The sequence below is a fragment of the Physeter macrocephalus genome, chromosome 2, assembly GCF_002837175.3.
Source record: "Physeter macrocephalus isolate SW-GA chromosome 2, ASM283717v5, whole genome shotgun sequence".
Classification (NCBI taxonomy): Eukaryota; Metazoa; Chordata; class Mammalia; order Artiodactyla; family Physeteridae; genus Physeter; species Physeter macrocephalus.
Genome location: NC_041215.1, coordinates 128362402 through 128368401, shown reverse-complemented (window position 1 = coordinate 128368401; position 6000 = coordinate 128362402). Strand labels below are relative to the sequence as shown.

General features: G+C 38.5%; 1 protein-coding gene across 1 annotated transcript in view; it reads left to right on the top strand.

Moving 5' to 3' along the window:
* Positions 1–6000, top strand: part of SPHKAP (SPHK1 interactor, AKAP domain containing) — a 115553-nt gene that overhangs the window by 96219 nt on the left and 13334 nt on the right. The window lies entirely within an intron of this gene.

Below are 6000 nucleotides of genomic sequence, written 5' to 3'. Positions count from 1 at the left end.
GTCTTGTTTATGGTTTCCTTTGCTGTGCAAAAGCTTTTAAGTTTCATTAGGTCCCATTTGTTTATTTTTGTTTTTATTTCCATTGTTCTAGGAGGTGGGTCAAAAGGATCTTGCTGTGATTTATGTCATAGAGTGTTCTGCTTATGTTTTCCTCTAAGAGTTTGATAGTGTCTGGCCTTACATTAAATGTTTAATCCATTTTGAGTTTATTTTTGTGTATGGTGTTAGGGAGTGTTCTAATTTCATTCTTTTACATGTAACAATCCAGTTTTCTCATCACCACTTATTGAAGAGGTTATCTTTTCTCCATTGTATATTCTTGCTTCCTTTATCAAAAATAAGGTGACCATATGTGCGTGTGTTTGTCTCTGGGCTTTCTATCCTGTTCCATTGATCTATTTTTCTGTTTTTGTGCCAGCACTCTACTGTCTTGATTACTGCAGCTTTGTAGTAGAGTCTGAAGTCAGGGAGCCTGATTCCTCCAGCTCCATTTTTCTTTCTCAAGATTGCTTTGGCTATTTGGGGTCTTTTATGTTTCCATACAAATTGTGAAATGTTTTGTTCTAGTTCTGTGAAAAATGCCATTGGTAGTTTGATAGGGATTGCATTGAATCTGTTGATTGCTTTGGGTAGTAGAGTCATTTTCACAATGTTGATTCTTCCAATCCAAGAACATGGTATATCTCTCCATCTGTTGGTATCATCTTTAATTTCTTTCATCAGTGTCTTATAGTTTTCTGCATACAGGTCTTCTGTCCCCTTAGGTAGGTTTTTTCCTAGGTATTTTATTCTTTCTATTACAATGGTAAATGGGAGTGCTTCCTTAATTTGTCTTTCAGATTTTTCATCATTAGTGTATAGGAATGCAACAATTTCTGTGCATTAAGTTTGTATCCTGCTACTTTACCAAGTTCATTGATTAGCTCTAGTAGTTTTCTGGTAGCATCTTTAGGATTCTCTATGTATAGCATCATGTCATCTGCAAATAGGGACAGCTTTACTCCTTCTTTCCCGATTTGGATTCCTTTTATTTCTTTTTCTTCTCTGATTGCTGTGGCTAAAACTTCCAAAACTATGTTGAATAACAGTGGTGAGAGTGGACAACCTTGTCTTGTTCCTGATCTTAGTGGAAATGGTTTCAGTTTTTCACCATTGAGAACGATGTTGGCTGTGGGTTTTTCATATATGGCCTTTATTATGTTGAGGTAAGTTCCCTCTATGCCTGCTTTCTGGATGGTTTTTTTCATAAATTGGTGTTGAATTTTGTGGAAAGCTTTTCCTGCATCTATTGAGATGATCATATGGTTTTTCTCCTTGAATTTGTTAATATGGTTTATCACATTGATTGATTTTCATATATTGAAGAATCCTTGCATTCCTGCGATAAATCCCCCTTGATCATGGGTATGATCCTTTGAATGCGCTGTTGGAATCTGTTTGCTAGGATTTTGGTTAGGAATTTTGCGTCTATGTTCATCAGTGATCTTGGCCTGTCGTTTTCTTTCTTTGTGACATCTTTGTCTGGTTTTGGATTCAGGGTGATGGTGGCTTCGTAGAATGAGTTTGAGAGTGTTCCTCCCTCTGCTATATTTTGGAAGAATTTGAGAAGGTTAGGTGTTAGCTCTTCTCTAAATGTTTGATAGAGTTAGCCTGTGAAGCCATTTAGTCCTGGGCTTTTGTTTGTTGGAAGATTTTTTATCACAGTCTCAAATTCAGTGCTTGTGAGTGGTCTGTTTATACTTTCTGTTTCCTCCTGGTTCAGTCTGGGAAAAATGAACAAACCTATAAATTTCTCTCAAAAGAAAATGGAAACTAGTGTTTTAGATATAATCACTATTCATTCTGAATCCCTAGTTATGTGACATGGGATATGAGATTTACTGTAAATAGAGTGGGAAATTGAGATAAAATAAAATATACTGACAGATTCATTTTTAAGCTGGATGTTTAATGTCAATCACTGAGATTTAACTCCTGATTTAGTAAGAAATATGCTATAATGAATTTTTTAATAACATAAGGTCCTAATTCAGTAAGGAATTATTCTAGGAAGTTATTTTTTTAACCAAGTAAACAAATGGTTTAGGAGCCTTCCCCTTTGTGCTGAGTACTTGCCTCATTTCCACTTTGGGGAATATGTATATTGTTTCTATTTGTCATCAGTGAACTAACTTATCTTTCATTTGAATTTAGTTAAATTCAGTGAATGTTCCTTTGGCTACATCCATTCTTCCCCTTTCTATCTGCTCAATTTAGAAAAATCTCAACATTTTTGAAAGAAAAATCAAGCTTATTAAGGATCTCTTTTCATCAAATGTTAGCAACAGATCACACTAGAAACAGCCACACCTCAAAACCGCACCGGTACAGATGCTTTAAGAAGGAATCTTAGGGACAAGATTTGGTGTGATATTACCTATGTAATTCATTCACACATCAAGGGGATATTTAATCACACCCCAAAAATTATACATTTGAAACTCTACACTCTATGCTAGAACTCATTTTAACAATTATTGTAAAAAGTACAACCATTATTGGAGAAAGGATAACAGTACGAATTCTAAGATTGAGGAAAATTATGTAGATCTTTCTGTAACCGATCAAGTGTTTTGCATAAAAGTGATCAAGTGTTTTAAGTTGTATTTCCTGGGAACAGACCTTGAGAAGGAGAGTTCAGGCAAATATATATAATTTGTTAAGGAGTGCTCACCAGAGAAAAGTGTGCATACAAGGGTAAGGAGGAAGGAAAGACAAGAATGGACAGAGGGAGATGGTGCCCCCCAATTATGTTTGCACCTGAGGGCACAGCGCATCCTATAGGAAACCCTGAGGCTGGGATGGTCTGTCATGTTTGGTGCAAATTGAGGCCAGGGTGGACTTTCGTATGTCTGTGTCAGCTGGTCATTGGGGCGCTCACTGGGAGAGGGTATCACCCTGGCAAGGTAATTCTCAGCTCTCAGTGTGGACTGGCAGCTGCCATTACTCTCTACAGCCAGTGCACAAGGGCCAAGAAAAGCATTCCAATCTCCCCTCACCGAGTTACCATATTTTTCATTGTCAACTGAGAAATACACTCTTGCTTTTTGTTTGCAAACATTAATGCCCTTCTCTTTATGCTATTAGTTTTTGATGAGCCTATGGAGAAAAGTTTCCAGGAATCTGTTCACATTTCTGTACATTGGGCTTTCTGAGCAAAGAGCACCGGCACCTGGACTGAAGGCTGATCAAATACTAACCCTGAAGGTAGAGGCTTCTAAAGAGATACAGTGATTCATTTCCCTGGAGCTATTTAATTACATTCCAGGGTAGTGACATCTCCTCTCCACAGAAAAGGTTTGAATATGTTTATAATCTAGAGCAAAGTGCTCTCTCCTCCATCATCTCTCTCTCTCTCCCTTCTCTCCCTGGAGAAAAAGAGAGGCAGATGTGTCCAGGCTTGATAATTTTGAGGTTCCTCTCCTGTGGTGCAAACCTCACTACAGGTGCAGTGTGCAGTAGGGAATTGGGGCACAGAGAATGAATGTAAGCTGCTCTGTGAGAAAAGAAATGGTCTGATCTCTAATCCAGAGCACGTGTTTGTGTGTGTGTGTGTGTGTGTGTGTGTGTGTGTGTGTGTGTGTGTCACTGTGCCAGGCAAACAAATGGAAAGTCAAGCTTATTAAAAACCTGCTTTCACCAAGTGTTAGCAGTAAAGTGTGATAGAAACTGCCACACCTCAATACCGTAGTTATTCAGAATGCCGTTAGCTTGCAAGAAAGATCTTTCTCAGATCTTTCCACATAAGACTTAAGAGGTAGGGCTATCTAAATTTGAATATGGTTCTACTTATGAAGCTAGGCAATTTTAACAATAACATATTCATCTAAAAATTATTTAATGTGTTCACAGCTCTACTCCAAATACATATAAAAGTATAAAAGCTCTTAATAATGTATGGTATATACACTAGACTGCAAACTAGGAAGCATTAAGTGCTACCAAAAAGAAAGAAAACCAGACAAATTTCTTTGATCATTCAAGAGAGAGATGGCTCTAGTGAGGGAGATTAAGGATGACTTCAGGGAGGTGAGAGCATCTTGGCTAAGGAATGGTAAGAAACAAGGATCAGGAAAGAATGTTATTAGACTAATTATTCTTAATGAATTATATAATTTACTAATAAAGAATAAGATATACTTACATACCAAACACTAAGATAAATGCATTAAATGATTTTATTTTCTAGCTTATTTCTTCCAAAAACCATTATGAAGTTGGTATTCTTATTTTTCTTGGTAAGTTTTATTAACTTGTCCAAGTTGAATAGATGACACGTGGTAGAAGTGGAAGCTACAGCACTGGACTGCAGGAACAGTGCTCAAAGCACCCTGGTCTCCAGCATTTGGTCAGAGGAAGCAACGGGGCAAAGATCAAGAGGCAGGAAATTTATGGCACATTTGAGGATCATCAGAGAGTCTGGTTTTACTCAGTAATGAGCTAGAGTCAGACAGATAAAACTGGATAGGCAAGGGAAGACCATGAAGGAAAGAGCTTAGCTTTAGGAAGTTCTTGAAGGTTTTTGACAAGAAAGACCAAAGATATGCCTTGAGAACGTTAATGAACATTAACCTGGCATATGTGTGAAGAAGGTTTTGAAAGAGGAAGAATAGTCGTGGCTGAACTGTTAGGAGGCCGACACAATATAGTCCAGGCAAGAAGTCAAGGTTCAGTGTCCAGGAAGCTCAAAACTTGAGATCCAATGTCTGGTACCAACTCTGTTGTAACTTCAGGTAAATCATTCCACCTCACTGGGCTTTGGCATCCTAATCTACAGGAAATCTGTGAGGTTCCTTCCCAATCTAAATTCTAGAAATTTAGAAAGACCTAAATTAACATAACTACCTGAGCACAGAGACAGAGATAAGTATGTGAGAGGTACTTTAGAGATGGAACTGAAAAACATAGCAAATGATTGAATGTAAAGGTCAAGGAAAGATCAGAAGTTTTCTGCAAGATTTTAAGCCCAGACACTCAGAAAAGTCAGTGAAATAAGAAATACAGGAAGGAGATGGGAGGGCAATTAGAATTTGTTTTATATAGATTGATTCTGAGATGTTAGTCAGACAGATTGGAGATGTTCAGGAGACCAACTGAGGAAAAGAGCCCCAGAATCAGGAAGAGGGACCCTGCCTGGAGCTCAGATTTGGAAGCTATTTTCACAGGCAGAATAGATGAGACTGCTTAGGGACAGACTGCAAAGGAGGGCAGTGAATCAATCAGAGCTGGCTATACTATGTTTAAAGGACAAAGAGAGAATCAGGTTCCAGGCACGGAGTGTCTAGAAAGGCAGAAATTCATGGGAAGCCAATGAGGAAAGGTTTCAAAGAAAAAAGCTTGTCAGATCAAGGGTTAAATGCTTGATATAAAAAGGTGCTCATCCAGAAAAGCGATGCTGATATAAATCAGAGGTTTCAGAGGGAGAGGATGGGGTAAAAAAAAAAAAACGGTGGCTGCAAGTGCAAAATATGTATAGAGGCATTTATAGGCAAAATGGTTTGGTAAAACACTAGAACTGGGCTGGGTGTTGTTCTCCCAGCATGGTCCACATACAACTTGCATTAGAATAACCCGGGGTGGTTGTTTAAAATGCAGGTTTCTGGGCCTTCCTGCAGAACCCCTGAATCGTAATCTCAGGGGAAGGATGCTCTGGGTATCTTTATTTTAAACACCACTGCCCTTCAATAATTCTTATGTATGCAGGCTGGGTTGCTTCAACATGTTTTTTAAATGAACGGAGGGAGTCAGTAGAAAGAGATCAAATGAAGAAATAAGAAAGCTGGTAGAGAGTCATCCTGAAAAGGCAAAATGGGACCTAGGGCATCAGCAGAGGATTAGCCTAAAGAAAGATTCCATCTATGTCCTAGGACATCCTGCTCACTATGGTGGAGATCCATGCTCAACAGAGCATGCAGTGAGGTTCCCCTGAAAAGGCCAGTCTTGTGCCTGCACTCTTAGTAA